This window comes from Oncorhynchus gorbuscha, unplaced genomic scaffold (genome assembly GCF_021184085.1).
Source record: "Oncorhynchus gorbuscha isolate QuinsamMale2020 ecotype Even-year unplaced genomic scaffold, OgorEven_v1.0 Un_scaffold_1783, whole genome shotgun sequence".
In the NCBI taxonomy this organism is placed as follows: Eukaryota; Metazoa; Chordata; class Actinopteri; order Salmoniformes; family Salmonidae; genus Oncorhynchus; species Oncorhynchus gorbuscha.
The window spans coordinates 19,410-41,881 of NW_025746465.1; the positions used below are offsets into that span (position 1 = coordinate 19,410).

The 22,472-nt window shown below is 46.1% G+C and overlaps 1 pseudogene; it reads right to left on the minus strand.

The window, feature by feature from the left end:
• Positions 1–5,999: 5,999 nt before the first annotated feature.
• LOC124024203 overlaps positions 6,000–22,472 on the minus strand; it is a 31,557-nt pseudogene continuing 15,084 nt past the window's right edge.

A 22,472-nucleotide genomic window follows, 5' to 3' on the forward strand; every position in this document is an offset into this window, starting at 1 on the left:
CTGGCTCCATGTCATCTACAAGACCCTGCTAGGTAAAGTCCCCCCTTATCTCAGCTCGCTGGTCACCATAGCATCTCCCACCTGTAGCACACGCTTTAGCAGGTATATCTCTCTAGTCACCCCCAAAACCAATTCTTTCTTTGGCCGCCTCTCCTTCCAGTTCTCTGCTGCCAATGACTGGAACAAACTACAAAAATCTCAACTGGAACTGTGGTCCTTCTGTAGCTCAGTTGGTAGAGCATGGCGCTTGTAACGCCAGGGTAGTGGGTTCATTCCCCGGGACCACCCATACGTAGAATGTATGCACACATGACTGTAAGTCGCTTTGGATAAAAGCGTCTGCTAAATGGCATATATTATTATTATTATTATTATCTCCCTCACTAGCTTTAAGCACCAACTGTCAGAGCAGCTCAAAGATTACTGCACCTGTACATAGCCCACCTATAATTTAGCCCAAACAACTACCTCTTTCCCAACTGTATTTAAATAATTTATTTATTTTGCTCCTTTGCACCCCATTATTTTTATTTCTACTTTGCACATTCTTCCATTGCAAAACTACCATTCCAGTGTTTTACTTGCTATATTGTATTTACTTTGCCACCATGGCCTTTTTTGTCTTTACCTCCCTTCTCACCTCATTTGCTCACATCGTATATAGACTTGTTTATACTGTATTATTGACTGTATGTTTGTTTTACTCCATGTGTAACTCTGTGTCGTTGTATCTGTCGAACTGCTTTGCTTTATCTTGGCCAGGTCGCAATTGTAAATGAGAACTTGTTCTCAACTTGCCTACCTGGTTAAATAAAGGTGAAAAAAAAAAAAAAAAAATTGTTGTCTGATGGGTTTTGTGTTATATGTATTGCAATCATTAACAGAAACCACATTATCCTGTGTTCAACATCATAAACATCACAAAACAAAGAACATTTTATTTTTACTGTATAACAAAAAAAGTGAACCAGACTTTGATCATAGCCAAAGGATTAGAAACACTCGAAACAAAATAACTGTTACGTCAGTAAAAGCTAAGTGAGCGTGTGGTAAAGCTAGTGGTTAGAGCGTGTGGTAAAGCTAGTGGTTAGCCTAGTGGTTAGAGCGTGTGGTAAAGCTAACATTCAAACTGGTTGTGTATCAGAGGCAGGGTAGTCTAGTGGTTAGAGCGTGTGGTAAAGCTAGTGGTTAGCCTAGTGGTTAGAGCGTGTGGTAAAGCTAACATTCAAACTGGTTGTGTATCAGAGGCAGGGTAGTCTAGTGGTTAGAGCGTGTGGTAAAGCTTGTGGTTAGCCTAGTGGTTAGAGCGTGTGGTAAAGCTAACATTCAAACTGGTCGTGTATCAGAGGCAGGGTAGCCTAGTGGTTAGAGCGTGTGGTAAAGCTAGTGGTTAGCCTAGTGGTTAGAGCGTGTGGTAAAGCTAACATTCAAACTGGTTGTGTATCAGAGGCAGGGTAGCCTAGTGGTTAGAGCGTGTTGTAAAGCTAACATTCAAACTGGTTGTGTATCAGAGGCAGGGTAGCCTAGTGGTTAGAGCGTGTGGTAAAGCTAACATTCAAACTGGTCATATCAGAGGCAGGGTAGCCTAGTGGTTAGAGCGTGTGACTAGTAACCGGAAGGTTGCCCTTTTGGTTGCAGGTAGAACCCATAACTCTTTTGGTTGCATGTAGAACTCTTTTGGTTCCAGGTAGAACCCTTTTGGTTGCAGGCAGAACTCTTTTGGTTCCATGTAGAACTCTTTTGGTTGCAGGTAGAACCCATAACTCTTTTGGTTCCAGGTAGAACCCTTTTGGTTGCAGGCAGAACTCTTTTGGTTCCATGTAGAACTCTTTTGGTTGCAGGTAGAACTCTTTTGGTTGCAGGTAGAACTCTTTTGGTTGCAGGTAGAACTCTTTTGGTTCCAGGTAGAACCCTTTTGGTTGCTGGCTGTTCTGCCCCTGAACAAGGCAGTTAATCGACTGTTCCTAGGCTGTCATTGAAAATAAGAATTTGTTCTTAACTGACTTGCCTAGTAAAATAAAATGTGGTTCCCAAGAAAGCTAAGGTAACTGAACTAAATGACTATGGTCCGTAGCACTCACTTCTGTCATCACAAAGTGCTTTGAGAGACTAGTCAAGGATCATATCACCTGTTACTCTAGACCCACTCCAATTTTCTTACAGCCCCAATAGCTCCACAGACGATGCAATCGCCTTCACTCTGCCCTATCCCATCTGGACAAGAGGAATGCCTATGTAAGAATGTTGTTCATTGACTACAGCTCAGCATTTTAATTAAAAAAAAAAAATATTTAACCAGGTAGGCCAGTTGAGAACAAGTTCTCATTTACAACTGCGACCTGGCGAAGAAAAAGCAAAGTAGTGAGACAAAAACAACACAGAGTTACACATAAACAAACGTACAGTCAATAACACAATAGAAAAATCTATGTACCGTGTGTGCAAATGTAGAAGAGTAGTGAGGTAAGGCAATAAATAGGCCATAGAGGTGAAATAATTATAATTTAGCATTAACACTGGAGAGATAGATGTGCAGATGATGATGTCCAAATAGAGATACTGGGGTGCAAGAGGAAAATAACAATATGGGGATGAGGTAGTTGGGTGGGCTGTTTACAGATGGGCTGTGTACAGGTACAGTGATCGGTAAGCTGCTCTGACAGCTGATGCATAAAGTTAAAGAGAGGGAGATATGAGACTCCAGCTTCAGTTAAAGAGAGGGAGATGACTTTTACAACGCCATAGTACCCTCCAAACTCATCATTAAGCTTGAGACCCTGGGTCTCGACCCCGTCCTGTGCAAATAGGTCCTGGACTTCCTGACGGGCCGCCCTCAGGTGGTGAAGGTAGGAAACAACATCTCCACTCCGCTGATCTTCAACACTGGGGCACCACAAGGGTTCATTCTCAGCCCTCTCCTGAACTCCCTGTTCACCCACTACTGCGTGGCCATGAACGCCTCCAACTCAATCACCAAGTTTGCAGACGACTCTACAGTGGTAGGCTTGATTTACCAACAACCACAAGACGGTCTACAGCCCTCGGAGTGTGGTGTCAGGAACATAACCTCTCATTCAATGTCAGCAAAACAAAAGAGATGATTCGGAAACAGGAGACAGCAAAGGAGCACCCCCTATCCACATCGACGGGACAGCAGTAGAGAAGGTCGAAGGTTTTAAGTTCCTCTGTGTACATATCACAGACAAACTGAAATGGTCCACCCACACAGACAGTGTGGTGAAGAAGGCGCGACAGCAACCTCTTCAACCTGAGGAGGCTGAAAAATGTGGCTTGTCACCGAAAACCCTCACTACCTTTTACAGGTGCACAATTGAGAGCATCCTGACGGGCTGTATCACCGCCTGGTAAGGCAACTGCACCGCCCACAACCGCAAGGCTCTCCAGAGGGTGGTGCAGTCGGCACAACGCATCACCGGGGGAAAACTACCTGCTCTCCAGGACATCTACAACACCCGATGTCACAGGAAGACCAAAAAGAACATCAAGGACCTCAGCCACCCGAGCCACTGCCTGTTCACCCCGCTTCCATCCAGCCAGCAGGCGAGATCAGTACAGGTGCATCAAAGCTGGGACACATTAATAAACAGCTTCTATCTCAAGGCCATCAGATTTTTTAAGAGCCACCAGTAGCACAGAGAGGCGACTGCCTACCTACAGACGAGAAGTTCGTTGTTCTCCTCCTGTTGTATATTTCTATCTGAATGTTTCTATCTCGATGTTCAACACTCTGGCCTCTTTCTGTAGCGAGTCGGTTCTTCTGAGCGGAGAAATGACTACACCTGGTTGGGACACGTTAGACGAGGAGATGAACTGCTAGCAGCCCCGTCAGTATGGCTCTCACTGGAACTGTCCGCCATCTTCCTTCCTGCAACGTCAACAGAGCGGAGTGGTTAATGTTTGTAGTGGTTTGTTGTGATGATGTATGTGTAGACAGTGACCCCCCGTCGCCACCTGTGGAAGGCGCTGCTCAACTGAACGGTCCAGAAATAACTACGCTACATCTACACTGAGTGGACAAAACATTAGGAACACCTTCCTGATATTGAGTTGCACTCCCTTTTGCCCTCAGAACAGCCTCAGTTCGTCGGGGGATGGACTCCAGGTGTCAAAAGACTTCCACAGCGATGCTGGCCCATGTTGACTCTTAGGCCCATGTTCACATAGTTCTGTCAAGTTGGCTGGATGTCCTTTGGCTGGTGGACCGTTCATGCATGTTACACGCAGGAAACTGTCTGAGCGTGAAAACCCAGTTATTGACACAAACCAGTGTGTCTGGCACCTGCTACCATACCTGCTCAAAGGCACTTAAAACGTCACCCTCTGAACGGCACACATACACAATCCATGTCTCTACACACACATACACAATCCATGTCTCTACACACACATACACAATCCATGTCTCTACACACACATACACAATCCATGTCTCTACACACACATACACAATCCATGTCTCTACACACACATACACAATCCATGTCTCTACACACACATACACAATCCATGTCTCTACACACACACACACAATCCATGTCTCTACACACACATACACAATCCATGTCTCTACACACACACACACAATCCATGTCTCTACACACACATACACAATCCATGTCTCTACACACACACACACAATCCATGTCTCTACACACGTACACTACACACACATACACAATACATGTCTCTACACACACACAATCCACATACACAATCCATGTCTCTACACACACATACACAATCTGTCTCTACACACATGTACACATAATATATAATAATATATGCCATTTAGCAGACGCTTTTATCCAAAGCGACTTACAGTCATGCGTGCATACATTCTACGTATGGGTGGTCCCGGGGATCGAACCCACTACCCTGGCGTTACAAGCGCCATGCTCTACCAACTGAGCTACACAGGACTTCACCAGCTGTATATATGTGATAGTAGAGTAGTGTCATGAGGGAACACAATGTGTTGTGAAAAGTGTTATGAAATGTAATGTCATTTAATATTTTTTATTGTATATAACTGCCTTAATAATGCTAGACCCCAGGAAGAGTAGCTGCTGCCTTGGCAGGAACTAATGGGGATCCATAATAAACCCCAGGAAGAGTAGCTGCTGCCTTGGCAGGAACTAATGGGGATCCATAATAAACCCCAGGAAGAGTAGCTGCTGCCTTGGCAGGAACTAATGGGGATCCATAATAAACCCCAGGAAGAGTAGCTGCTGCCTTGGCAGGAACTAATGGGGATCCATAATAAACCCCAGGAAGAGTAGCTGCTGCCTTGGCAGGAACTAATGGGGATCCATAATAAACCCCAGGAAGAGTAGCTGCTGCCTTGGCAGGAACTAATGGGGATCCATAATAAACCCCAGGAAGAGTAGCTGCTGCCTTGGCAGGAACTAATGGGGATCCATAATAAACCCCAGGAAGAGTAGCTGCTGCCTTGGCAGGAACTAATGGGGATCCATAATAAACCCCAGGAAGAGTAGCTGCTGCCTTGGCAGGAACTAATGGGGATCCATAATAAACCCCAACTAATGGGGATCCATAATAAATACAAATACAAAAATTGACTCAAGGCTTAAAATCCTTCTTTAACCCGTCTCCTCCCCTTCATCTACATGTCTCCTCCCCTTCATCTACCCATCTCCTCCCCTTCATCTACATGTCTCCTCCCCTTCATCTACATGTCTCCTCCCCTTCATCTACACTGATTGAAATGGATTTAACAAAGTGACATCAATAAGTGATCATTGCTTTCTCCTGGATTCACCTGATCCTTCTGTCATTGAAAGAGCAGGTGTTCCTAATGTTTTGTATTCTCAGTGTAAGTCAACCTCATAACTGAACACTATTCAAACATTATGTATGTGTATGTTATTATATTGTTAAATAATTGTTCAATTGTTAAATAAAATCCCCCAAAGTATTTGGAACATACTGTAGAGATGGATGAAAACAACCTCAGACTGTTTCAGTTTAAACACCATTTATTTCTGCTTAAACAATGGGAACATCCATGCTGGTTGTTACCAGATCAATGCTTTAGGTGGTCTCATATGAAGAGAATCAACGGGAGGAAATATGGCACCCCAAAGAACTAATGCCCCTTTAAACTACAGCAGGCTTAGAACATAACATTACACTGCTAAAATAATGACCAATGATTGGTTTGGAGCCAATACGCATGAGAACTGTTAACCCTTTCCAATGTGACAGTCTACATTATATATTGGGGTAAACACTCTCTAACTCTTTCCAATGTGTCAGTCTACATTATATATTGGGGTAACTGCTCTCTAACCCTTTTCAATGTGACAGTCTACATTATATATTGGGGTAAACACTCTCTTTCCAATGTGTCAGTCTACATTATATATTGGGGTAAACGCTCTCTAACCCTTTTCAATGTGACAGTCTACATTATATATTGGGGTAAACACTCTCTAACCCTTTTCAATGTGACAGTCTACATTATATAGTGTGAGCTCTCATATCTCCACGTCTTTAATAGTAGAGGCATATTCCATGTTACACAGTGGGCCCTCATAAAGCATTAGAATGAAGTCTCCCTCTCTGTCCTGCTGTCCCCCAGGTGGCTGTGTGTTCATGTCTCTTTAAAACAGTCAGTGCCAGAGCAGAGGAGACAGACACTGATAGAAGTAACACCTTATTTCATAATACAATGTTCGCAAATGAGGAAAAGTAAGTCAAACCAGGTGAATCTCATGCATCAAAATATTAGTACTCTGAGGAAATATGTTCACAGAAGTGATGTTTGAGAGTTGCAGTGGAGTTAAAATCAAGCTACCATTTCGATTTGACAAATATTTCCTGCTGATAATTAGACATGTGCAGTAACACCCAAGCATTTTCATAAAGGTGGAATCAATATAGGCATTTCATTCCAATGCTTTGCGAAGCTGTCCTACCAGTGCAGAAAACAAACGATCAGTGACTAACTTCAGAAGTTTTTACAGTGTCATTTATATACAACCAATCCACCCGTTGTTATTAAAAAACACAACCACATTATACACCCACCCCAGTGGTGTGGCTACAGGACAGAATATATAAGGCTTGTAGAAGGTGACTCCAAGTGTTCCTCTAATCTGTCAATCAAACGTCCTGTTGTACCTCATTGGTCCGAGAGATGCTTGGAAGCGTGGCTACTGTTGTCCTGACGCCATGATGGAGCAGACCACACCCCTGTTCTCCTGTCACCGTGGTAACAACAGGTCATGACTGGAGCCCAGGTTGTGGACAGAAAAGTAAGTTTTTCATGCTCATGCGAAATCAAAAAAAGTGGTCTTGCTGTAAAACCATGCGTTAACGTGAAAGCTGCAGACACACATTCTGATTGGCTGTTCTCCTGCTTCAAGTTCCAGTCATCTCCCTTCCAGGAAGTCATGAAACATCAACAAACCTGCAAAACAAAAAACATATGATAGGTGATTTAGATCAACATGAGTTTAATTCTCTCACCACTGTGTATGTTGTGAATAGTTTGTCTCTCTTGATTAACCAACTGCACCAACCAGCTAAACTAACAAGACTGCAAGGCCCTCAGAAAGTTTGAGTTAGCATGTTGTCAGTAGGGTCACATCTCTAGAGGGCTGAGTTAGCATGTTGTCAATAGGGTCACATCTCTAGAGGGCTGAGTTAGCATGTTGTCAATAGGGTCACATCTCTAGAGGGCTGAGTTAGCATGTTGTCAGTAGGGTCACATCTCTAGAGGGCTGAGTTAGCATGTTGTCAATAGGGTCACATCTCTAGAGGGCTGAGTTAGCATGTTGTCAGTAGGGTCACATCTCTAGAGGGCTGAGTTAGCATGTTGTCAATAGGGTCACATCTCTAGAGGGCTGAGTTAGCATGTTGTCAGTAGGGTCACATCTCTAGAGGGCTGAGTTAGCATGTTGTCAGTAGGGTCACATCTCTAGAGGGCTGAGTTAGCATGTTGTCAGTAGAGTCACATCTCTAGGGGGCTGAGTTAGCATGTTGTCAGTAGAGTCACATCTCTAGAGGGCTGAGTTAGCATGTTGTCAGTAGAGTCACATCTCTAGAGGGCTGAGTTAGCATGTTGTCAGTAGAGTCACATTACTAGAGGGCTGAGTTAGCATGCTGTCAGTAGGGTCACATCTCTAGAGGGCTGAGTTAGCATGTTGTCAGTAGGGTCACATCTCTAGAGGGCTGAGTTAGCATGTTGTCAGTAGAGTCACATCTCTAGGAGGCTGAGTTAGCATGTTGTCAGTAGAGTCACATCTCTAGGAGGCTGAGTTAGCATGTTGTCAGTAGAGTCACATCTCTAGGAGGCTGAGTTAGCATGTTGTCAGTAGAGTCACATCTCTAGAGGGCTGAGTTAGCATGTTGTCAGTAGGGTCACATCTCTAGGAGGCTGAGTTAGCATGTTGTCAGTAGAGTCACATCTCTAGAGGGCTGAGTTAGCATGTCAGTAGGGTCACATCTCTAGGGGGCTGAGTTAGCATGTTGTCAGTAGAGTCACATCTCTAGAGGGCTGAGTTAGCATGTTGTCAGTAGGGTCACATCTCTAGAGGACTGAGTTAGCATGTTGTCAGTAGGGTCACATCTCTAGAGGGCTGAGTTAGCATGTTGTCAGTAGGGTCACATCTCTAGGGGGCTGAGTTAGCATGTTGTCAGTAGGGTCACATCTCTAGAGGGCTGAGTTAGCATGTTGTCAGTAGAGTCACATCTCTAGGAGGCTGAGTTAGCATGTTGTCAGTAGAGTCACATCACTATAGGGCTGAGTTAGCATGTTGTCAGTAGAGTCACATCTCTAGAGGGCTGAGTTAGCATGTTGTCAGTAGGGTCACATCTATATAGGGCAGAGTTAGCATGTTGTCAGTAGGGTCATCTCTAGAGGGCTGAGTTAGCATGTTGTCAGTAGGGTCACATCTATATAGGGCAGAGTTAGCATGTTGTCAGTAGGGTCATCTCTAGAGGGCTGAGTTAGCATGTTGTCCGTAGGGTCATCTCTAGGGGGCTGAGTTAGCATGTTGTCAGTAGGGTCATCTCTATAGGGGGCTGAGTTAGCATGTTGTCAGTAGAGTCACATCTCTAGAGGGCTGAGTTAGCATGTTGTCAGTAGAGTCACATCTCTAGAGGGCTGAGTAAGCATGTTGTCAGTAGAGTCACATCTCTAGAGGGCAGAGTTAGCATGTTGTCAGTAGGGTCATCTCTAGGGGGCTGAGTTAGCATGTTGTCAGTAGGGTCATCTCTAGGGGGCTGAGTTAGCATGTTGTCAGTAGAGTCACATCTCTAGGAGGCTGAGTTAGCATGTTGTCAGTAGAGTCACATTTCTAGAGGGCAGAGTTAGCATGTTGTCAGTAGGGTCATCTCTAGGGGGCTGATGAGAGAGAGCGAGAGTTGCACCCCTTCTGAAAAAACCTACACTCGATCCCTCCGATGTCAACAATTACAGACCAGTATCCCTTCTTTCTTTTCTCTCCAAAACTCTTGAACGTGCCGTCCTTGGCCAGCTCTCCCGCTATCTCTCTCTGAATGACCTTCTTGATCCAAATCAGTCAGGTTTCAAGACTAGTCATTCAACTGAGACTGCTCTCCTCTGTATCACGGAGGCGCTCCGCACTGCTAAAGCTAACTCTCTCTCCTCTGCTCTCATCCTTCTAGATCTATCGGCTGCCTTCGATACTGTGAACCATCAGATCCTCCTCTCCACCCTCTCCGAGTTGGGCATCTCCGGCGTGGCCCACGCTTGGATTGCGTCCTACCTGACAGGTCGCTCCTACCAGGTGGCGTGGCGAGAATCTGTCTCCTCACCACGCTCTCTCACCACTGGTGTCCCCCAGGGCTCTGTTCTTGGCCCTCTCCTATTCTCGCTATACACCAAGTCACTTGCCTCTGTCATAACCTCACATGGTCTCTCTTATCATTGCTATGCAGACGACACACAATTAATCTTCTCCTTTCCCCCTTCTGATGACCAGGTGGCGAATCGCATCTCTGCATGTCTGGCAGACATATCAGTGTGGATGACGGATCACCACCTCAAGCTGAACCTCGGCAAGACGGAGCTGCTCTTCCTCCCGGGGAAGGACTGCCCGTTCCATGATCTCGCCATCACGGTTGACAACTCCATTGTGTCCTCCTCCCAGAGCGCCAAGAACCTTGCCGTGATCCTGGACAACACCCTGTCGTTCTCAACCAACATCAAGGCGGTGGCCCGTTCCTGTAGGTTCATGCTCTACAACATCCGCAGAGTACGACCCTGCCTCACACAGGAAGCGGCGCAGGTCCTAATCCAGGCACTTGTCATCTCCCGTCTGGATTACTGCAACTCGCTGTTGGCTGGGCTCCCTGCCTGTGCCATTAAACCCCTTCAACTCATCCAGAACGCCGCAGCCCGTCTGGTGTTCAACCTTCCCAAGTTCTCTCACGTCACCCCGCTCCTCCGTTCTCTCCACTGGCTTCCAGTTGAAGCTCGCATCCTCTACAAGACCATGGTGCTTGCCTACGGAGCTGTGAGGGGAACGGCACCTCAGTACCTCCAGGCTCTGATCAGGCCCTACACCCAAACAAGGGCACTGCGTTCATCCACCTCTGGCCTGCTCGCCTCCCTACCACTGAGGAAGTACAGCTCCCGCTCAGCCCAGTCAAAACTGTTCGCTGCCCTGGCCCCCCAATGGTGGAACAAACTCCCTCACGACGCCAGGACAGCGGAGTCAATCACCACCTTCCGGAGACACCTGAAACCCCACCTCTTTAAGGAATACCTAGGATAGGATAAGTAATCCCTCTCACCCCCCCTTAAGTTTTAGATGCACTATTGTAAAGTGACTGTTCCACTGGATGTCATAGGGTGAATGCACCAATTTGTAAGTCGCTCTGGATAAGAGCGTCTGCTAAATGACTTAAATGTAATGTAAATGTAGGGGGCTGAGTTAGCATGTTGTCAGTAGAGTCACATCTCTAGGAGGCTGAGTTAGCATGTTGTCAGTAGAGTCACATCTCTAGGAGGCTGAGTTAGCATGTTGTCAGTAGAGTCACATCTCTAGGAGGCTGAGTTAGCATGTTGTCAGTAGAGTCACATCACTATAGGGCTGAGTTAGCATGTTGTCAGTAGGGTCACATCTATATAGGGCAGAGTTAGCATGTTGTCAGTAGAGTCACATCTCTAGAGGGCTGAGTTAGCATGTTGTCAGTAGGGTTAGGATAATGGATCCAGACAGCCGGTTGCTGGATCCGACAGGATAATGGATCCAAACTGAGCATGTCCTGGAGACAACAGGATAATGGATCCAGACTGAGCCTGTCCTGGATCCGACAGGATAATGGATCCAGACAGCCAGTTGCTGGATCCGACAGGATAATGGATCCAGACAGCCGGGTTGCTGGATCCGAACAGGATAATGGATCCAGACAGCCGGTTGCTGGATCCGACAGGATAATGGATCCAGACACTCGGTTGCTGGATCGAACAAGATAATGGATCCAGGCGGAGCCTGTCCTGGATCCGACAGGATAATGGATCCAGACAGGATAATGGATCCAGACAGCCGGTTGCTGGATCCGACAGGATAATGGATCCAGGCTGAGCCTGTCCTGGATCCGACAGGATAATGGTTCGGAAAGGATAATGGATCCAGACAGGATACCACCCGGCTGATCCCCATTTCCCTCCATATTCTATCAGTCCTGAGCTCCATACGTGTACGTACCAGGTTGAGCCTGTCCTGGATCCAGACAGGATACTGTAGTGTTAAGTGATCCCCATTTCCCTCCATATTCTATCAGTCCTGAGCTCCATACTTGTACGTACCAGGTTGAGCACACGACTGTTAGTATTGATCCTTTTCCACTTGCTTCTTTTTCACCTTCGACCCTGACCCTTCTCCAGACTGCAACACACAGAGAGAGGGGTTAGACAGGACGATGGCAGAATGAGGGGCAGGACTGCAGAACACACAGAAACACCAGGCAGACTGGACTTCTTCTACACTAGTGTCCTAAACATGCAGAAAGAAAACACTAAGGGAGTTGTTAATTCACTACATCCAGCTGATTGGCATCGCTCCACCATCAGGTTCATAGTCTGACCAGTAAACACTGACAGTCCATTGACATCACACTGACAGCAGGTCAAATTGAGCTCTCTGATCGCTTCACGTTGAACTGAGCTGTCTGACAACCACACACCACAGCACTCTGAAACATTCCGCACTGCTAGTCTACCGTCAGTGTCTACTGTCTAGTTGGAACTCTCTCCACTACTAATCTACTGTCTAGTTGGAACTCTCTCCACTACTAATCTACTGTCTAGTTGGAACTCTCTCCACTACTAATCTACTGTCTAGTTGGAACTCTCTCCACTACTAGTCTACTGTCTAGTTGGAACTCTCTCCACTACTAGTCTACTGTCTAGTTGGAACTCTCTCCACTACTAGTCTACTGTCTAGTTGGAACTCTCTCCACTACTAGTCTACTGTCTAGTTGGAACTCTCTCCACTACTAGTCTACTGTCTAGTTGGAACTCTCTCCACTACTAGTCTACTGTCTAGTTGGAACTCTCTCCACTACTAGTCTACTGTCTAGTTGGAACTCTCTCCACTACTAGTCTACTGTCTAGTTGGAACTCTCTCCACTACTAGTCTACTGTCTAGTTGGAACTCTCTCCACTACTAGTCTACTGTCTAGTTGGAACTCTCTCCACTACTAGTCTACTGTCTAGTTGGAACTCTCTCCACTACTAATCTACTGTCTAGTTGGAACTCTCTCCACTACTAGTCTACTGTCTAGTTGGAACTCTCTCCACTACTAGTCTACTGTCTAGTTGGAACTCTCTCCACTACTAGTCTACCGTTAGTGTCAACACCACACTTCAGTCTACTCTATGATCATGGAGCAAACCTCAGTCTTTCCCCTCTGACCCTTAGAGCTCTCCTGCTCTGCCTTAGGGCCTCCTCGGGAGCGCTTGTTTCTCTTCCTGCCCTTATTTTCCTTCCTGCCTCCTCCTCCTCCTGCTGCTTCTCCTCTTCCTTCTGCTTCTCCTTCTCCTACTGCTCCACCTGCTTTCACCTCCTCTGTAGTAGCAGTAGTAGCAGCAGTAAAAGTAGTTGCCGTAGCAGCAATACGACGTACTACTTTCCTGATGACCTATGGAGTGGAGGGGTATAAAGTCATGTTAGGACAGAGGAATGGGGATGGGGGTTGGAGATGGGGAGGATGGGCATGGGGGAGATGTTCAGGTGATATCAGAAGAGGACAGGGTGATGATGTCATAGGGGTGTGGGGTGTGTAGTGAAGGGGGGTACAGCAGTTACTTTTCGGGTGACTATGTTTCCATCCTCGTCTGTGAACTGTTCTTCTGTCACTGACTCCACAGGGATGTTTCTGGCCTGTTCTCCCTGAGAATGATATGGTAGGATTTACCGGTCATCATTAGTTTACCTGAGGTTAGTTTACCTGTCATCATTAGTTTACCTGAGGTTAATTTACCTGACGGTAGTTTGCCTGTCATCATTAGTTTACCTGAGGTTAGTTTGCCTGACGTTAGTTTACCTGAGGTTATTTTGCCTGATGTTAGTTTACCTGAGTTTAGTTTACCTGAGTTTAGTTTACCTGATGTTAGTTTACCTGAGGTTAATTTACCTGACGGTAGTTTGCCTGTCATCATTAGTTTACCTGAGTTTAGTTTACCTGAGGTTAGTTTACCTGAGGTTAGTTTACCTGACGTTAGTTTGCCTGACATTAGTTTACCTGTCATCATTAGTTTACCTGAGGTTAGTTTACCTGAGTTTAGTTTACCTGAGGTTATTTTGCCGGAGGTTAGTTTACCTGAGGTTAGTTTACCTGACGGTAGTTTACCTGTCATCATTAGTTTACCTGAGGTTAGTTTGCCTGACGTTAGTTTACCTGAGTTTAGTTTACCTGAGGTTATTTTGCCTGATGTTAGTTTACCTGAGTTTAGTTTACCTGAGGTTAGTTTACCTGAGTTTAGTTTGCCTGACGTTAGTTTACCTGTCATCATTAGTTCACCTGAGGTTAGTTTACGTGAGTTTAGTTTACCTGACGTTAGTTGACCTGTCATCATTATTTTACCTGAGGTTAGTTTACCTGAGTTTTTGCCTGAGTTTAGTTTACCTGAGTTTACCTTTAGTTTACCTGAGTTTAGTTTGCCTGACGTTAGTTTACCTGTCATCATTAGTTTACCTGAGGTTAGTTTACCTGAGTTTAGTTTACCTGAGGTTAGTTTACCTGTCCTCATTAGTTTACCTGAGTTTAGTTTACCTGAGGTTAGTTTACCTGAGTTTAGTTTGCCTGACGTTTACCTGTCATTTAGTTTACCTGAGTTTAGTTTACCTGAGTTTAGTTTACCTGAGGTTAGTTTACCTGAGTTTAGTTTACCTGAGGTTAGTTTACCTGAGTTTAGTTTGCCTGAGGTTAGTTTACCTGTCATCATTAGTTTACCTGAGTTTAGTTTACCTGAGGTTAGTTTACCTGAGTTTAGTTTACCTGAGGTTAGTTTACCTGAGTTTACCTGTTAGTTTACCTGAGGTTAGTTTACCTGACTTTACCTGACGTTAGTTTACCTGTCCTCATTAGTTTACCTGAGGTTAGTTTACCTGAGTTTAGTTTGCCTGACGTTAGTTTACCTGTCCTCATTAGTTTACCTGAGGTTAGTTTACCTGAGTTTAGTTTACCTGAGGTTAGTTTACCTGTCATCATTAGTTTACCTGAGGTTAGTTTACCTGAGTTTAGTTTACCTGAGGTTAGTTTACCTGTCCTCATTAGTTTACCTGAGTTTAGTTTACCTGAGGTTAGTTTACCTGAGTTTAGTTTGCCTGACGTTAGTTTACCTGTCATCATTAGTTTACCTGAGTTTAGTTTACCTGAGTTTAGTTTACCTGAGGTTAGTTTACCTGAGTTTAGTTTACCCGAGGTTAGTTTACCTGAGTTTAGTTTGCCTGACGTTAGTTTACCTGTCATCATTAGTTTACCTGAGTTTAGTTTGCCTGAGGTTAGTTTACATGAGTTTAGTTTACCTGACGTTAGTTTACCTGTCATCATTAGTTTACCTGAGTTTAGTTTACCTGAGGTTAGTTTACATGAGTTTAGTTTACCTGTCATCATTAGTTTGCCTGAGTTTAGTTTACCTGACGTTAGTTTACCTGTCATCATTAGTTTACCTGAGGTTAGTTTACCTGAGGTTAGTTTACCTGTCATCATTAGTTTACCTGAGTTTAGTTCACCTGAGTTTAGTTTACCTGTCATCATTAGTTTACCTGAGGTTAGTTTACCTGAGGTTAGTTTACCTGTCATCATTAGTTTACCTGAGGTTAGTTTACCTGAGGTTAGTTTACCTGTCATCATTAGTTTGCCTGAGTTTAGTTTGCCTGACGTTAGTTTACCTGTCATCATTAGTTTACCTGAGGTTAGTTTACCTGCCCTAGGGACAATAGCAACACAAAGCTCCATTTGCAAAAAGCACTGCCACAACATGACCCTTTAATACCACCACTCATCAAATAAACACACAGAACATTAAATGACTATGTCACATAAGATTAACTTCGTAGAGGGATCCAGAGAAAACCACAGGTGGTGATGGTAACATTGTACATGGAACTGAAAACACAAGCCAACATCAACAGTATGCAAGCCATGATGAAAGACTGAGTTTAACTACGTATATTAGAATGATGTGATGATAGAATGATCTGGAACAATTGTGAGTGTGAATTCTTGCTGTGATATGAAACCTGTCAAATCTTTGATGTTAAAATGAAGACAGGCTAGGAAGTAGATGGATGTAAAACATGCCGAGGTCTCCAGAGCTGGTGAGTGCTACTGTCATTCACTAGCTAATACCACATGGACAGTAGAACTAGCAGTGAACAGATCAACCCAGTCAGCCAGTAGCTACAGCTAGTTGGGAACAGCTGGTCAAGCAGAAAGGCAGCAGAGCTCTAGGTTCCTGTAGAGCCTGACTGTCACATCCGGCCCAGGCCACACAGACAGACAGGCCCAGGCCACACAGACAGACAGGCCCAGGCCACACAGACAGACAGGCCCAAGCCACACAGACAGACAGGCCCAGGCCACACAGGCCTAAGCCACACAGGCCCAGGCCACACAGGCCCAGGCCACACAGACAGACAGACAGGCCCAGGCCACACAGACAGACAGCACATTGATAACAGCACAGGCCTCACTGGGGCCAACACACCACTCAGTGCCACAAGCAGGCCAGGTACCTTCAGAATGACCCTCCGTCGGTACACCTTGGTGGTGACAGTCCGTTCCTCATCAGAGCTGGTCTCCTTATCTCTACCACCCTCCTGATGAACCAGGCAGGGTTAGGGCTCTGACTTCACAGTAACAACTATAGATCCTGACTGACATGTGGTTCAGAACAGCCCTGTCATAGATCCTGACTGACATGTGGTTCAGAACAGCCCTGTCATAGATCCTGACTGACATGTGGTTCAGAACAGCCCTGTCATAGATCCTGACTGACATGTGGTTCAGAACAGCCCTGTCATAGATCCTGACTGACATGTGGTTCAGAACAGCCCTGTCATAGATCCTGACTGACATGTGGTTCAGAACAGCCCTGTCATAGATCCTGACTGACATGTGGTTCAGAACAGCCCTGTCATAGATCCTGACTGACATGTGGTTCAGAACAGCCCTGTCATAGATCCTGACTGACATGTGGTTCAGAACAGCCCTGTCATAGATCCTGAAAGACATGTGGTTCAGAACAGCCCTGTCATAGATCCTGACTGACATGTGGTTCAGAACAGCCCTGTCATAGATGACAGGAATGATTTTAGATCCTGACTCAGATGTTCGTCTTAAAGAAATACACTGTCCAGCCACAAGGGTTAAAAGTGAAGAAGTGAAGAAGATGCATTTGTTTTCCACCTTGATCCATTGAACGTGGTCTTCACCAGCTAGATATCAGACTACATTGGTCTTTCTCATAACACATAAACCTTGTGAGTGAGATGAGAACAGAAGAACAGCCATGTCCACAATAACAGCACAGAGTCATGATGTGTAGTTACCTGGACTAACAGCAGAGTCATGATGTGTAGAGTTACCTGGACTAACAGCAGAGTCCTGATGTGTAGAGTTACCTGGACTAACAGCAGAGTCATGATGTGTAGAGTTACCTGGACTAACAGCAGAGTCATGATGTGTAGAGTTACCTGGACTAACAGCAGAGTCATGATGTGTAGAGTTACCTGGACTAACAGCAGAGTCATGATGTGTAGAGTTACCTGGACTAACAGCAGAGTCATGATGTGTAGAGTTACCTGGACTAACAGCAGAGTCATGATGTGTAGAGTTACCTGGACTAACAGCAGAGTCATGATGTGTAGAGTTACCTGGACTAACAGCAGAGTCATGATGTGTAGAGTTACCTGGACTAACAGCAGAGTCCTGATGTGTAGAGTTACCTGGACTAACAGCAGAGTCATGATGTGTAGAGTTACCTGGACTAACAGCAGAGTCATGATGTGTAGAGTTACCTGGACTAACAGCAGAGTCATGATGTGTAGAGTTACCTGGACTAACAGCAGAGTCATGATGTGTAGAGTTACCTGGACTAACAGCAGAGTCATGATGTGTAGAGTTACCTGGACTAACAGCAGAGTCATGATGTGTAGAGTTACCTGGACTAACAGCAGAGTCATGATGTATAGAGTTACCTGGACTAACAGCAGAGTCCTGATGTGTAGAGTTACCTGGACTAACAGCAGAGTCATGATGTGTAGAGTTACCTGGACTAACAGCAGAGTCATGATGTGTAGAGTTACCTGGACTAACAGCAGAGTCATGATGTGTAGAGTTACCTGGACTAACAGCAGAGTCATGATGTGTAGAGTTACCTGGACTAACAGCAGAGTCATGATGTGTAGAGTTACCTGGACTAACAGCAGAGTCATGATGTGTAGAGTTACCTGGACTAACAGCAGAGTCATGATGTGTAGAGTTACCTGGACTAACAGCAGAGTCATGATGTGTAGAGTTACCTGGACTAACAGCAGAGTCATGATGTGTAGAGTTACCTGGACTTTGTGCTGTGACCTCTGCACTCCTCCCTCCTCCTGCTGCTGCTCCTTGCTGCTTGGTCCTGCTGTGCTGTCCTCTTCCAGAGTCCTTCTGCTTCCCTCTTCCTGCCCTCCTTGTGACGCTGACGCCCTTCCCTCGTCCTCGACCTGGCCATGACCCTTCACCCCGTTGGATGAACCCTGGGCCTCTGGATGTGACCCGGGCTGGGACAGGAAGTCAGTGTGGTCTCCATTGGATTTCTCTGCTGGTCGGACAGGTGATGTCATCAGGGAGTCCAGGGAATTCACAGGGCTTGGGGAGGAGGAGGGGAGACAGGGGGAGGAGAGAGAAAGGGGAAGAGAGGAGGGGGAGGAAGGGGGAAGAAGAGAAGAGGGGGAGGGCGAGGGGGGAGGGGAGACAGGGGGAGGAGAGAGGAAGGGGAAGAGAGGAGGGGGAGGAAGGGGAAGAGAAGGAGGAGGGTGGGAGAGGGGGGGCGAGGGGAGGGTGGGAGAGGGAGGGTGGGGGAGGAGAGAGGAGGGGGAGGAAGGGGAGGAGAAGAGAAGAGAGGGGGAGGGCGAGGGGGAGGAGAGGGAAAGGGAAGAGAGGGGAGGGAGGGTGAGAGAGGGAGGGCAGAGGAGGAGGTGGGGAGACAGGGGAGGAGAGAGGAAGGGGAAGAGAGGAGGAGGGGCAGGGTGGGAGAGGGAGGGAGGAGGGGGAGACAGGGGAGGAGAGAGGAAGGGGAAGAGAGGAGGAGAGGGGAGGGTGTGAGAGGGAGGGAGGGCGAGGGGGGGGGGGGGAGAGAGGGAGGGCCGGGGAGATTACTATTAGAATTAGAAAAACATTGTCCACGCAATGTGGAAATACACTACATGACAAAACGTATGTGGACACCTGCTCGTCAAACATCTCATTCCAGTTGGTCCTCCCTTTGCTGCTATAACAGCCTCCACTCTTCTGGGAAGGCCTTCCACTAGATGTTGGAACATTTATGCAGGGCCTGGCTCGCAGTCGGCGTTTCAATTCATCCTAAAGGTGTTCGATGGGGTTGAAGTCAGGGCTCTGTGCAGCCAGTCAAGTTCTTCCACACAAATCAAATCAAATCAAATCAAATTTATTTATATAGCCCTTCGTACATCAGCTGATATCTCAAAGTGCTGTACAGAAACCCAGCCTAAAACCCCAAACAGCAAACAATGCAGGTGTAAAAGCACGGTGGCTAGGAAAAACTCCCTAGAAAGGCCAAAACCTAGGAAGAAACCTAGAGAGGAACCGGGCTATGTGGGGTGGCCAGTCCTCTTCTGGCTGTGCCGGGTAGAGATTATAACAGAACATGACCAAGATGTTCAAATGTTCATAAATGACCAGCATGGTCAAATAATAATAAGGCAGAACAGTTGAAACTGGAGCAGCAGCACAGTCAGATGGACTGGGGACAGCAAGGAGCCATCATGTCAGGTAGTCCTGGGGCACGGTCCTAGGGCTCAGGTCTGGAGCAGGAGCATGGCCAGGTGGACTGGGGACAGCAAGGAGTCCTCATGTCAGGTAGTCCTGGGACATGGTCCTAGGGCCCAGGCCAGTTGAAACTGGAGCAGCAGCATGGCCAGGTGGACTGGGGACAGCAAGGAGTCATCATGTCAGGTAGTCCTGGGGCATGGTTCTAGGGCTCAGGTCCTCCGAGAGAGAGAAAGAAAGAGAGAAGGAGAGAATTAGAGAACGCACAATTAGATTTACACAGGACACCGAATAGGACAGGAGAAGTACTCCAGATAAACAAACTGACCCTAGCCCCCCGACACAAACTACTGCAGCATAAATACTGGAGGCTGAGACAGGAGGGGTCAGGAGACACTGTGGCCCCATCCGAGGACACCCCCGGACAGGGCCAAACAGGAAGGATATAACCCCACCCACTTTGCCAAAGCACAGCCCCCACACCACTAGAGGGAAATCTTCAACCACCAACTTACCATCCTGAGACAAGGCCGAGTATAGCCCACAAAGATCTCCGACACGGTACAACCCAAGGGGTGGGGGGGGGAACCCAGACAGGCCGACCACAACAGTGAATCAACCCACCCAGGTGACGCATCCCCCAGGGACGGCACGAGAGAGCCCCAGCAAGCCAGTGACTCAGCCCCGTAACAGGGTTAGAGGCAGAGAATCCCAGTGGAAAACGGGGAACCGGCCAGGCAGAGACAGCAAGGGCGGTTCGTTGCTCCAGAGCCTTTCCGTTCACCTTCCCACTCCTGGGCCAGACTACACTCAATCATATGACCCACTGAAGAGATGAGTCTTCAGTAAAGACTTAAAGGTTGAGACCGAGTTTGCGTCTCTGACATGGGTAGGCAGACCGTTCCATAAAAATGGAGCTCTATAGGAGAAAGCCCTGCCTCCAGCTGTTTGCTTAGAAATTCTAGGGACAATTAGGAGGCCTGCGTCTTGTGACCGTAGCGTACGTATAGGTATGTACGGCAGGACCAAATCAGAGAGGTAGGTAGGAGCAAGCCCATGTAATGCTTTGTAGGTTAGCAGTAAAACCTTGAAATCAGCCCTTGCTTTGACAGGAAGCCAGTGTAGAGAGGCTAGCACTGGAGTAATATGATCAAATTTTTTGGTTCTAGTCAGATTCTAGCAGCCGTATTTAGCACTAACTGAAGTTTATTTAGTGCTTTATCCGGGTAGCCGGAAAATAGAGCATTGCAGTAGTCTAACCTAGAAGTGACAAAAGCATGGATTAATTTTTCTGCATCATTTTTGGACAGAAAGTTTCTGATTTTTGCAATGTTACGTAGATGGAAAAAAGCTGTCCTCGAAATGGTCTTGATATGTTCTTCAAAAGAGAGATCAGGGTCCAGAGTAACGCCGAGGTCCTTCACAGTTTTATTTGAGACGACTGTACAACCATTAAGATTAATTGTCAGATTCAACAGAAGATCTCTTTGTTTCTTGGGACCTAGAACAAGCATCTCTGTTTTGTCCGAGTTTAATAGTAGAAAGTTTGCAGCCATCCACTTCCTTATGTCTGAAACACATGCTTCTAGCGAGGGCAATTTTGGTGCTTCACCATGTTTCATTGAAATGTACAGCTGTGTGTCATCCGCATAGCAGTGAAAGTTTACATTATGTTTTCGAATAACATCCCCAAGAGGTAAAATATATAGTGAAAACAATAGTGGTCCTAAAACAGAACCTTGAGGAACACCGAAATGTACAGTTGATTTGTCAGAGGACAAACCATTCACAGAGACAAACTGATATCTTTCCGACAGATAAGACCTAAACCAGGCCAGAACATGTCCGTGTAGACCAATTTGGGTTTCCAATCTCTCCAAAAGAATGTGGTGATCGATGGTATCAAAAGCAGCACTAAGGTCTAGGAGCACGAGGACAGATGCAGAGCCTCGGTCCGATGCCATCAAAATGTCATTTACCACCTTCACAAGTGCCGTCTCAGTGCTATGATGGGGTCTAAAACCAGACTGAAGCATTTCGTATACATTGTTTGTCTTCAGGAAGGCAGTGAGTTGCTGCGCAACAGCCTTCTCTAAAATCTTTGAGAGGAATGGAAGATTCGATATAGGCCGATAGTTTTTTATATTTTCTGGGTCAAGGTTTGGCTTTTTCAAGAGAGGCTTTATTACTGCCACTTTTAGTGAGTTTGGTACACATCCAGTGGATAGAGAGCCGTTTATTATGTTCAACATAGGAGGGCCAAGCACAGGAAGCAGCTCTTTCAGTAGTTTAGTTGGAATAGGGTCCAGTATACAGCTTGAAGGTTTAGAGGCCATGATTATTTTCATCATTGTGTCAAGAGATATAGTACTAAAACACTTGAGCGTCTCTCTTGATCCTAGGTCCTGGCAGAGTTGTGCAGACTCAGGACAACTGAGGTTTGGAGGAATACGCAGGTTTAAAGAGGAGTCCGTAATTTGCTTTCTAATAATCATAATCTTTTCCTCAAAGAAGTTCATGAATTTATCACTGCTAAAGTGCAAGTCATCCTCTCTTGGGGAATGCTGCTTTTTAGTTAGCTTTGCCACAGTATCAAAAAGGAATTTCGGATTGTTCTTATTTTCCTCAATTAAGTTAGAAAAATAGGACGATCGAGCAGCAGTAAGGGCTCTTCGGTACTGCACGGTACCATCCTTCCAAGCTAGTCGGAAGACTTCCAGTTTGGTGTGGCGCCATTTCCGTTCCAATTTTCTGGAAGCTTGCTTCAGAGCTCGGGTATTTTCTGTGTACCATGGAGCTAGTTTCTTATGAGACATTTTTTTAGTTTTTAGGGGTGCAACTGCATCTAGGGTATTGCGCAAGGTTAAATTGAGATCCTCAGTTAGGTGGTTAACGGATTTTTGTCCTCTGGCGTCCTTGGGTAGGCAGAGGGAGTCTGGAAGGGCATCAAGGAA